The sequence below is a fragment of the Procambarus clarkii genome, chromosome 45 (genome assembly GCF_040958095.1).
Source record: "Procambarus clarkii isolate CNS0578487 chromosome 45, FALCON_Pclarkii_2.0, whole genome shotgun sequence".
Classification (NCBI taxonomy): Eukaryota; Metazoa; Arthropoda; class Malacostraca; order Decapoda; family Cambaridae; genus Procambarus; species Procambarus clarkii.
The window spans coordinates 25,350,797-25,361,822 of NC_091194.1; positions in this window are offsets into that span (position 1 = coordinate 25,350,797).

Consider the following 11,026-nt stretch of genomic DNA (forward strand, 5'->3'; position numbering starts at 1 on the left):
GTGTGTGGGAGAGTAGACTCCCCAGGGGTGTGCTGTGGAGACACTGCTGACATACAGCCACCTGTGTGTGTGGGAGAGTATACTCCCCAGGGTGTGCTGTGGGGACACTGGCTGACATACACCACCTGTGTGTGTGGGAGAGTATACTCCCCCAGGGTGTGCTGTGGGGACACTGGCTGACATACACCACCTGTGTGTGTGGGAGAGTATACTCCCCCAGGGTGTGCTGTGGGGACACTGGCTGACATACACCACCTGTGTGTGTGGGAGAGTATACTCCCCCAGGGTGTGCTGTGGGGACACTGGCTGACATACACCACCTGTGTGTGTGGGAGAGTATACTCCCCCAGGGTGTGCTGTGGGGACACTGGCTGACATACACCACCTGTGTGTGTGGGAGAGTATACTCCCCCAGGGTGTGCTGTGGGGACACTGGCTGACATACACCACCTGTGTGTGTGGGAGAGTATACTCCCCAGGGTGTGCTGTGGGGACACTGGCTGACATACACCACCTGTGTGTGTGGGAGAGTATACTCCCCAGGGTGTGCTGTGGGGACACTGCTGACATACACCACCTGTGGTGTGTGGGAGAGTATACTCCCCCAGGGTGTGCTGTGGGGACACTGGCTGACATACACCACCGGTGTGTGTGGGAGAAGGTATACTTCCCGCAGGGTGTGCCTGTGGGACCACTGGACTGACATACACCACCTGTGGTGTGTTGGGAGAGTAATACTCCCCCAGGGTGTGGCTGTGGAGATACTTGGACTGACAATAACACCACCTAGTGTGTGTGTGGCGAGAGTATACTCCCCAGGGTGTGCTGTGGGGACACTGGACTGACATACACAACTTGTGTGTGTGGGAGAGTATACTCCTCCAGGGTGTGCCTGTGGGGACACGGCCTGCACTACAGCACCGTGTGTGTTGGGAGGGTATACTCACTCCAGTCGGGTGTGGCTGTGGGGGACACTGGCTGAAATACACTCGACCTGTGTGGTGGTGGAGGAGTATACTCCTCCCTAGGCGGTGTGCTGTGGAGATGCACACTTGGACTCGACATACCCACCTGTGTGTGTGGGTGAGTATACTCCACCAGCGGTGTGCTGTGGGGACACTGGCTGACATACACCACCTGTGTGTGGGAGAGTATACTCCCCCAGGGTGTGCTGTGGGGACACTGGCTGACATACACCACCTGTGTGTGTGGGAGAGTATACTCCCCCAGGGTGTGCTGTGGGGACACTGGCTGACATACACCACCTGTGTGTGTGGGAGAGTATACTCCCAGGGTGTGCTGTGGGGACACTGGCTGACATACACCACCTGTGTGTGGGAGAGTATACTCCCCAGGGTGTGCTGTGGGGACACTGGCTGACATACACCACCTGTGTGTGTGGGAGAGTATACTCCCCAGGGTGTGCTGTGGGGACACTGGCTGACATACACCACCTGTGTGTGTGGGAGAGTATACTCCCCAGGGTGTGCTGTGGGGACACTGGCTGACATACACCACCTGTGTGTGTGGGAGAGTATACTCCCCCAGGGTGTGCTGTGGGGACACTGGCTGACATACACCACCTGTGTGTGTGGGAAGTATACTCCCCCAGGGTGTGCTGTGGGGACACTGGCTGACATACACCACCTGTGTGTGTGGGAGAGTATACTCCCCCAGGGTGTGCTGTGGGGACACTGGCTGACATACACCACCTGTGTGTGTGGGAGAGTATACTCCCCAGGGTGTGCTGTGGGGACACTGGCTGACATACACCACCTGTGTGTGTGGGAGAGTATACTCCCCAGGGTGTGTGGGGACACTGGCTGACATACACCACCTGTGTGTGTGGGAGAGTATACTCCCCCAGGGTGTGCTGTGGGGACACTGGCTGACATACACCACCTGTGTGTGTGGGAGAGTATACTCCCCCAGGGTGTGCTGTGGGGACACTGGCTGACATACACCACCTGTGTGTGTGGGAGAGTATACTCCCCAGGGTGTGCTGTGGGGACACTGGCTGACATACACCACCTGTGTGTGTGGGAGAGTATACTCCCCCAGGGTGTGCTGTGGGGACACTGGCTGACATACACCACCTGTGTGTGGGAGAGTATACTCCCCAGGGTGTGCTGTGGGGACACTGGCTGACATACACCACCTGTGTGTGTGGGAGAGTATACTCCCCCAGGGTGTGCTGTGGGGACACTGGCTGACATACACCACCTGTGTGTGGGAGAGTATACTCCCCAGGGTGTGCTGTGGGACACTGGCTGACATACACCACCTGTGTGTGTGGGAGAGTATACTCCCCCAGGGTGTGCTGTGGGGACACTGGCTGACATACACCACCTGTGTGTGTGGGAGAGTATACTCCCCAGGGTGTGCTGTGGGGACACTGGCTGACATACACCACCTGTGTGTGTGGGAGAGTATACTCCCCAGGGTGTGCTGTGGGGACACTGGCTGACATACACCACCTGTGTGTGTGGGAGAGTATACTCCCCCAGGGTGTGCTGTGGGGACACTGGCTGACATACACCACCTGTGTGTGTGGGAGAGTATACTCCCCCAGGGTGTGCTGTGGGGACACTGGCTGACATACACCACCTGTGTGTGTGGAGAGTATACTCCCCCAGGGTGTGCTGTGGGGACACTGGCTGACATACACCACCTGTGTGTGTGGGAGAGTATACTCCCCCAGGGTGTGCTGTGGGGACACTGGCTGACATACACCACCTGTGTGTGTGGGAGAGTATACTCCCCCAGGGTGTGCTGTGGGGACACTGGCTGACATACACCACCTGTGTGTGTGGGAGAGTATACTCCCCCAGGGTGTGCTGTGGGGACACTGGCTGACATACACCACCTGTGTGTGTGGGAGAGTATACTCCCCCAGGGTGTGCTGTGGGGACACTGGCTGACATACACCACCTGTGTGTGTGGAGAGTATACTCCCCAGGGTGTGCTGTGGGGACACTGGCTGACATACACCACCTGTGTGTGTGGGAGAGTATACTCCCCAGGGTGTGCTGTGGGGACACTGGCTGACATACACCACCTGTGTGTGTGGGAGAGTATACTCCCCAGGGTGTGCTGTGGGGACACTGGCTGACATACACCACCTGTGTGTGTGGGAGAGTATACTCCCCCAGGGTGTGCTGTGGGGACACTGGCTGACATACACCACCTGTGTGTGTGGGAGAGTATACTCCCCAGGGTGTGCTGTGGGGACACTGGCTGACATACACCACCTGTGTGTGTGGGAGAGTATACCCCCAGGGTGTGCTGTGGGGACACTGGCTGACATACACCACCTGTGTGTGTGGGAGAGTATACTCCCCAGGGTGTGCTGTGGGGACACTGGCTGACATACACCACCTGTGTGTGTGGGAGAGTACTCCCCAGGGTGTGCTGTGGGGACACTGGCTGACATACACCACCTGTGTGTGGGAGAGTATACTCCCCAGGGTGTGCTGTGGGGACACTGGCTGACATACACCACCTGTGTGTGTGGGAGAGTATACTCCCCCAGGGTGTGCTGTGGGGACACTGGCTGACATACACCACCTGTGTGTGTGGGAGAGTATACTCCCCCAGGGTGTGCTGTGGGGACACTGGCTGACATACACCACCTGTGTGTGTGGGAGAGTATACTCCCCAGGGTGTGCTGTGGGGACACTGGCTGACATACACCACCTGTGTGTGTGGGAGAGTATACTCCCCAGGGTGTGCTGTGGGGACACTGGCTGACATACACCACCTGTGTGTGGGAGAGTATACTCCCCAGGGTGTGCTGTGGGGACACTGGCTGACATACACACCTGTGTGTGTGGGAGAGTATACTCCCCCAGGGTGTGCTGTGGGGACACTGGCTGACATACACCACCTGTGTGTGTGGGAGAGTATACTCCCCCAGGGTGTGCTGTGGGGACACTGGCTGACATACACCACCTGTGTGTGTGGGAGAGTATACTCCCCAGGGTGTGCTGTGGGGACACTGGCTGACATACACCACCTGTGTGTGTGGGAGAGTATACTCCCCCAGGGTGTGCTGTGGGGACACTGGCTGACATACACCACCTGTGTGTGTGGGAGAGTATACTCCCCCAGGGTGGTGCCTGTGGGGTACACCTGGCTGACATTATCTACACCACCTGTGTGTAGTGGGAGAGTATACTCCCCCAGGGTGTTCTCGTGAGGGATACTGGACTGACATACACCACCTAGGGTGTGTGTGGGTAGGAGTATACTCCCCTAAGGGTGTGCTGTGGGAGACTACTGACTGACATACACCACCTGTGGTTGTGTGTGGAGAGTATACTCCTCCCAGGGTGTTGCTGTCGGGGACACTGGACTGACATACACCACCTTGTGTGTGTGGGAGAGTATACATCCTCCAGGGTGTGCTGTGGGGACACTGCGCTGGACATACACCACCTGTGTGTGTTGGGAGAGGTATACTCCCTCCAAGGGTGTGCTGTGGGGACACTGGCTGAACATACACCACCTTGTGTGTGAGGAGAGTATAACTCCCCCCAGGGTGTGCTGTGGGGACACTGGGCTGACATACACCACCTGTGTGTGTGGGGTGAGAGTATACTCCCCCAGGGTGTGCTGTGGGGACACTGGACTGACATAACACCACCTTGTGTGTGGGAGAGTATACTCCCCCAGGTGTGTGCTGTGGGGAACTGGCTGACATACACCACCTGTGTGTGTGGAGAGTATACTCCCCCAGGGCTGTGCTGTGGGGACACTGGCTGACATACACCACCTGTGTGGTGTGGGAGAGTATACTCCCCCAAGGCTGCTGTGGGGGACAACTGGTCTAACATACACCACCTGTGTGTGTGGGAGAGTATACTCCCCCAGGGTGTGCTGTGGGGACACTGGCTGAACATACACCACCTGTGTGTGTGGCAGAGTATACCTCCTCCAGGGTGTGCTGTGGGGACACTGGCGGACATACACCACCTGTGTGTGGTGCGAGGAGTATACTCCCCCAGGGTGTGCTGTGGGAGACACTGACTGACATACACCACCTGTGTGTGTGGGGAGAGTATACTCCCCAGGGTGTGCTGTGGGGGACACTGCTGACATACACCACCTGTGTGTGTGGGAGAGGTATACTCCTCCAGGGTGTGCTGTGGGGACACTGGCTACATACACCACCTGTGTGTGTGGGAGTATACTCCCCCAGGGTGTGCTGTGGGGACACTGGCTGACATACACCACCTGTGTGTGTGGGAGAGTATACTCCCCCAGGGTGTGCTGTGGGGACACTGGCTGACATACACCACCTGTGTGTGTGGGAGAGTATACTCCCCAGGGTGTGCTGTGGGGACACTGGCTGACATACACCACCTGTGTGTGTGGGAGAGTATACTCCCCCAGGGTGTGCTGTGGGGACACTGGCTGACATACACCACCTGTGTGTGTGGGAGAGTATACTCCCCCAGGGTGTGCTGTGGGGACACTGGCTGACATACACCACCTGTGTGTGTGGGAGAGTATACTCCCCCAGGGTGTGCTGTGGGGACACTGGCTGACATACACCACCTGTGTGTGTGGGAGAGTATACTCCCCCAGGGTGTGCTGTGGGGACACTGGCTGACATACACCACCTGTGTGTGTGGGAGAGTATACTCCCCCAGGGTGTGCTGTGGGGACACTGGCTGACATACACCACCTGTGTGTGTGGGAGTATACTCCCCCAGGGTGTGCTGTGGGGACACTGGCTGACATACACCACCTGTGTGTGTGGGAGAGTATACTCCCCCAGGGTGTGCTGTGGGGACACTGGCTGACATACACCACCTGTGTGTGTGGGAGAGTATACTCCCCCAGGGTGTGCTGTGGGGACACTGGCTGACATACACACCTGTGTGTGTGGGGAGTATACTCCCCCAGGGTGTGCTGTGGGGACACTGGCTGACATACACCACCTGTGTGTGTGGGAGAGTATACTCCCCAGGGTGTGCTGTGGGGACACTGGCTGACATACACCACCTGTGTGTGTGGGAGGTATACTCCCCAGGGTGTGCTGTGGGGACACTGGCTGACATACACCACCTGTGTGTGTGGGAGAGTATACTCCCCCAGGGTGTGCTGTGGGGACACTGGCTGACATACACCACCTGTGTGTGTGGGAGAGTATACTCCCCCAGGCTTGCTGTGGGGACACTGCTAACAACACCACCTGTGTGTGTGGAGAGTATACTCCCCATAGGGTGTGCTGTGGGGACACTGGCTGACATACACCACCTGTGTGTGTGGAGAGTATACTCCTCCAGGGTGTGCTGTGGGGACACTGGCTGACATACACCACCTGTGTGTGTGGGAGAGTATACTCCCCCAGGGTGTGCTGTGGGACACTGGCTGACATACACCACCTGTGTGTGTGGGAGAGTATACTCCCCCAGGGTGTGCTGTGGGACACTGGACTGACATACACCACCTGTGTGTGTGGGAGGAGTATACTCCTCCAGGGTGTGCTGTGGGGACACTGGCTGACATACACCACCTGTGTGTGTGGGAGAGTATACTCCCCAGGGTGTGGCTGTGGGGACACTGGCTGACATACACCACCTGTGTGGTGTGGGAGAGTATACTCCCCAGGGTGTGCTGTGGGGACACTGGCTGACATACACCACCTGTGTGTGTGGGAGACATACACACCTGTGTGTGTGGGCGAAGATACTCCCCCAGGGTGTGCTGTGGTGGACACTGGCCTGGACATACACCACCTGTGTGTGTGTTGTGCGAGAGTATACTCCCCCAGGGTGTGCTGTGGGGGGAACTGAAATGACATTTACAACACTTGTGTGTGGTGGTGAGAGATACTCCCCAGGGTGTGCTGTTGGGGACACTGCCGGAATTACAGCACCTGTGTGTGTGGGAATGGTATACCCTCAAGGTGGGTTGGTATGCTTGGGGACACTGGTTTGAAATTACACCACTGTGTGTGGGGCGGTCTACTCCCCCAGGGGTGTGCGGTGGGGGACACTGGCTGACATACACCACTGTAGTGTGTGGGTGAGTATTACTCCCCCAGGGTTGCTGTGGAGATACTGACTGACCCCACCACCACCTGTGTGGTGGGAGAGTATACTCCCCCAGGGTGTGCTGTGGGGGACACTGGCTGACATACAACCACCTGTGTGTTGTGGGAAGAGGTATACTCCCCCAGGGTGTGCTGTGGGGACACTGGCTGACATACACCACCTGTGTGTGTGGGAGAGTATACTCCCCCAGGGTGTGCTGTGGGGACACTGGCTGACATACACCACCTGTGTGTGTGGGGAGAGTATACTCCCCCAGGGTGTGCTGTGGGGACACTGGCTGACATACACCACCTGTGTGTGTGGGAGAGTATACTCCCCCAGGGTGTGCTGTGGGGACACTGGCTGACATACACCACCTGTGTGTGTGGGAGAGTATACTCCTCCAGGGTGTGCTGTGGGGACACTGGCTGACATACACCACCTGTGTGTGTGGGAGAGTATACTCCTCCCAGGGTGTGCTGTGGGACACTGGCTGACATACACCACCTGTGTGTGTGGGAGAGTATACTCCCCCAGGGTGTGCTGTGGGGACACTGGCTGACATACACACCTGTGTGTGTGGGAGAGTATACTCCCCCAGGGTGTGCTGTGGGGACACTGACTGAAATACACCACCTGTGTGTGTGGGAGAGTATACTCCCCCAGGGTGTGCTGTGGGGACACTGGCTGACATACACCCACCTGTGTGTGTGGGAGAGTATACTCCCCCAGGGTGTGCTGTGGGGGACACTGTGCTAGACATACACCACCTGTGTGTGTGGGTGAGTATAGCTCCCCCAGGGTGTGCTGTGGGGACACTGGCTGACATACAGCACCTGTGTGTGTGGGAGAGTATACTCCCCCAGGGTGTGCTGTGGGGACACTGGCTGACATACACCACCTTGTGTGTGTGGGAGAGTAGACTCCCCAGGGTGTGCTGTGGGGACACTGGCTGACATACACCACCTGTGTGTGTGGGAGAGTATACTCCTCCAGGGTGTGCTGTGGGGACACTGGCTGACATACACCACCTGTGTGTGTGGGAGAGTATACTCCCCCAGGGTGTGCTGTGGGGACACTGGCTGACATACACCACCTGTGTGTGTGGGAGAGTATACTCCCCCAGGGTGTGCTGTGGGGACACTGGCTGACATACACCACCTGTGTGTGTGGGAGGAGTATACTCCCCCAGGGTGTGCTGTGGGGACACTGGCTGACATACACCACCTGTGTGTGTGGGAGAGTATACTCCCCCAGGGTGTGCTGTGGGGACACTGGCTGACATACACCACCTGTGTGTGTGGGAGAGTATACTCCCCCAGGGTGTGCTGTGGGACACTGGCTGACATACACCACCTGTGTGTGTGGGAGAGTATACTCCCCAGGGTGTGCTGTGGGGACACTGGCTGACATACACCACCTGTGTGTGTGGGAGAGTATACTCCCCCAGGGTGTGCTGTGGGGACACTGGCTGACATACAGCCACCTGTGTGTGTGGGAGAGTATACTCCCCCAGGGTGTGCTGTGGGGACACTGGCTGACATACACCACCTGTGTGTGTGGGAGAGTATACTCCCCCAGGGTGTGCTGTGGGGACACTGACTGACATACACCACCTGTGTGTGTGGGAGAGTATACTCCCCCAGGGTGTGCTGTGGGGACACTGGCTGACATACACCACCTGTGTGTGTGGGAGAGTATACTCCTCCAGGGTGTGCTGTGGGGACACTGCTGACATACACCACCTGTGTGTGTGGGAGAGTATACTCCTCCAGGGTGTGCTGTGGGGACACTGGCTGACATACACCACCTGTGTGTGTGGGAGAGTATACTCCTCCAGGGTGTGCTGTGGGGACACTGGCTGACATACACCACCTGTGTGTGTGGGAGAGTATACTCCCCCAGGGTGTGCTGTGGGACACTGGCTGACATACACCACCTGTGTGTGTGGGAGAGTATACTCCCCCAGGGTGTGCTGTGGGGACACTGGCTGACATACACCACCTGTGTGTGTGGGAGAGTATACTCCTCCAGGGTGTGCTGTGGGGACACTGGCTGACATACACCACCTGTGTGTGTGGGAGAGTATACTCCTCCAGGGTGTGCTGTGGGGACACTGGCTGACATACACCACCTGTGTGTGTGGGAGAGTATACTCCCCCAGGGTGTGCTGTGGGGACACTGGCTGACATACACCACCTGTGTGTGTGGGAGAGTATACTCCCCCAGGGTGTGCTGTGGGGACACTGGCTGACATACACCACCTGTGTGTGTGGGAGAGTATACTCCTCCCAGGGTGTGCTGTGGGGACACTGGCTGACATACACCACCTGTGTGTGTGGGAGGAGTATACTCCTCCAGGGTGTGCTGTGGGGACACTGGCTGACATACACCACCTGTGTGTGTGGGAGAGTATACTCCCCCAGGGTGTGCTGTGGGGACACTGGCTGACATACACCACCTGTGTGTGTGGGAGAGTATACTCCCCCAGGGTGTGCTGTGGGGACACTGGCTGACATACACCACCTGTGTGTGTGGGAGAGTATACTCCCCCAGGGTGTGCTGTGGGGACACTGGCTGACATACACCACCTGTGTGTGTGGGAGAGTATACTCCCCCAGGGTGTGCTGTGGGGACACTGGCTGACATACACCACCTGTGTGTGTGGGAGAGTATACTCCCCAGGGTGTGCTGTGGGGACACTGGCTGACATACACCACCTGTGTGTGTGGGAGAGTATACTCCCCCAGGGTGTGCTGTGGGGACACTGGCTGACATACACCACCTGTGTGTGTGGGAGAGTATACTCCCCCAGGGTGTGCTGTGGGGACACTGGCTGACATACACCACCTGTGTGTGTGGGAGAGTATACTCCCCCAGGGTGTGCTGTGGGGACACTGGCTGACATACACCACCTGTGTGTGTGGGAGAGTATACTCCCCCAGGGTGTGCTGTGGGGACACTGGCTGACATACACCACCTGTGTGTGTGGGAGAGTATACTCCCCCAGGGTGTGCTGTGGGGACACTGGCTGACATACACCACCTGTGTGTGTGGGAGAGTATACTCCCCAGGGTGTGCTGTGGGGACACTGGCTGACATACACCACCTGTGTGTGTGGGAGAGTATACTCCCCCAGGGTGTGCTGTGGGGACACTGGCTGACATACACCACCTGTGTGTGTGGGAGAGTATACTCCCCCAGGGTGTGCTGTGGGGACACTGGCTGGACATACACCACCTGTGTGTGTGGGAGAGTATACTCCCCCAGGGTGTGCTGTGGGACACTGGCTGACATACACCACCTGTGTGTGTGGGAGAGTATACTCCTCCAGGGTGTGCTGTGGGGACACTGGCTGACATACAGCACCTGTGTGTGTGGGAGAGTATACTCCTCCAGGGTGTGCTGTGGGGACACTGGCTGACATACACCACCTGTGTGTGTGGGAGAGTATACTCCCCAGGGTGTGCTGTGGGACACTGGCTTGACATACACCACCTGTGTGTGTGGGAGGAGTATACTCCCCCAGGGTGTGCTGTGGGGACACTGGCTGACATACACCACCTGTTGTGTGTAGGGAGAGTATACTCCCCCAGGGTGTGCTGTGGGGAAACTGGCTAAATACAACTCCTGTGTGTGTGGGAGAGTATACTCCCCCAGGTGGCTGTGGGGACACTGGCTGACATACACCACCTGTGTGTGTGGGAGAGGTATACTCCCCCAGGGTGTGCTGTGGGGACACTGGCTGACATACACCACCTGTGTGTGTGGGAGAGTATACTCCCCCAGGGTGTGCTGTGGGGACACTGGCTGACATACACCACCTGTGTGTGTGGGAGAGTATACTCCCCCAGGGTGTGCTGTGGGGACACTGGCTGACATACACCACCTTGTGTGTGTGGGAGAGTATACTCCCCCAGGGTGTGCTGTGGGGACACTGGCTGACATACACCACCTGTGTGTGTGGGAGAGTATACTCCCCC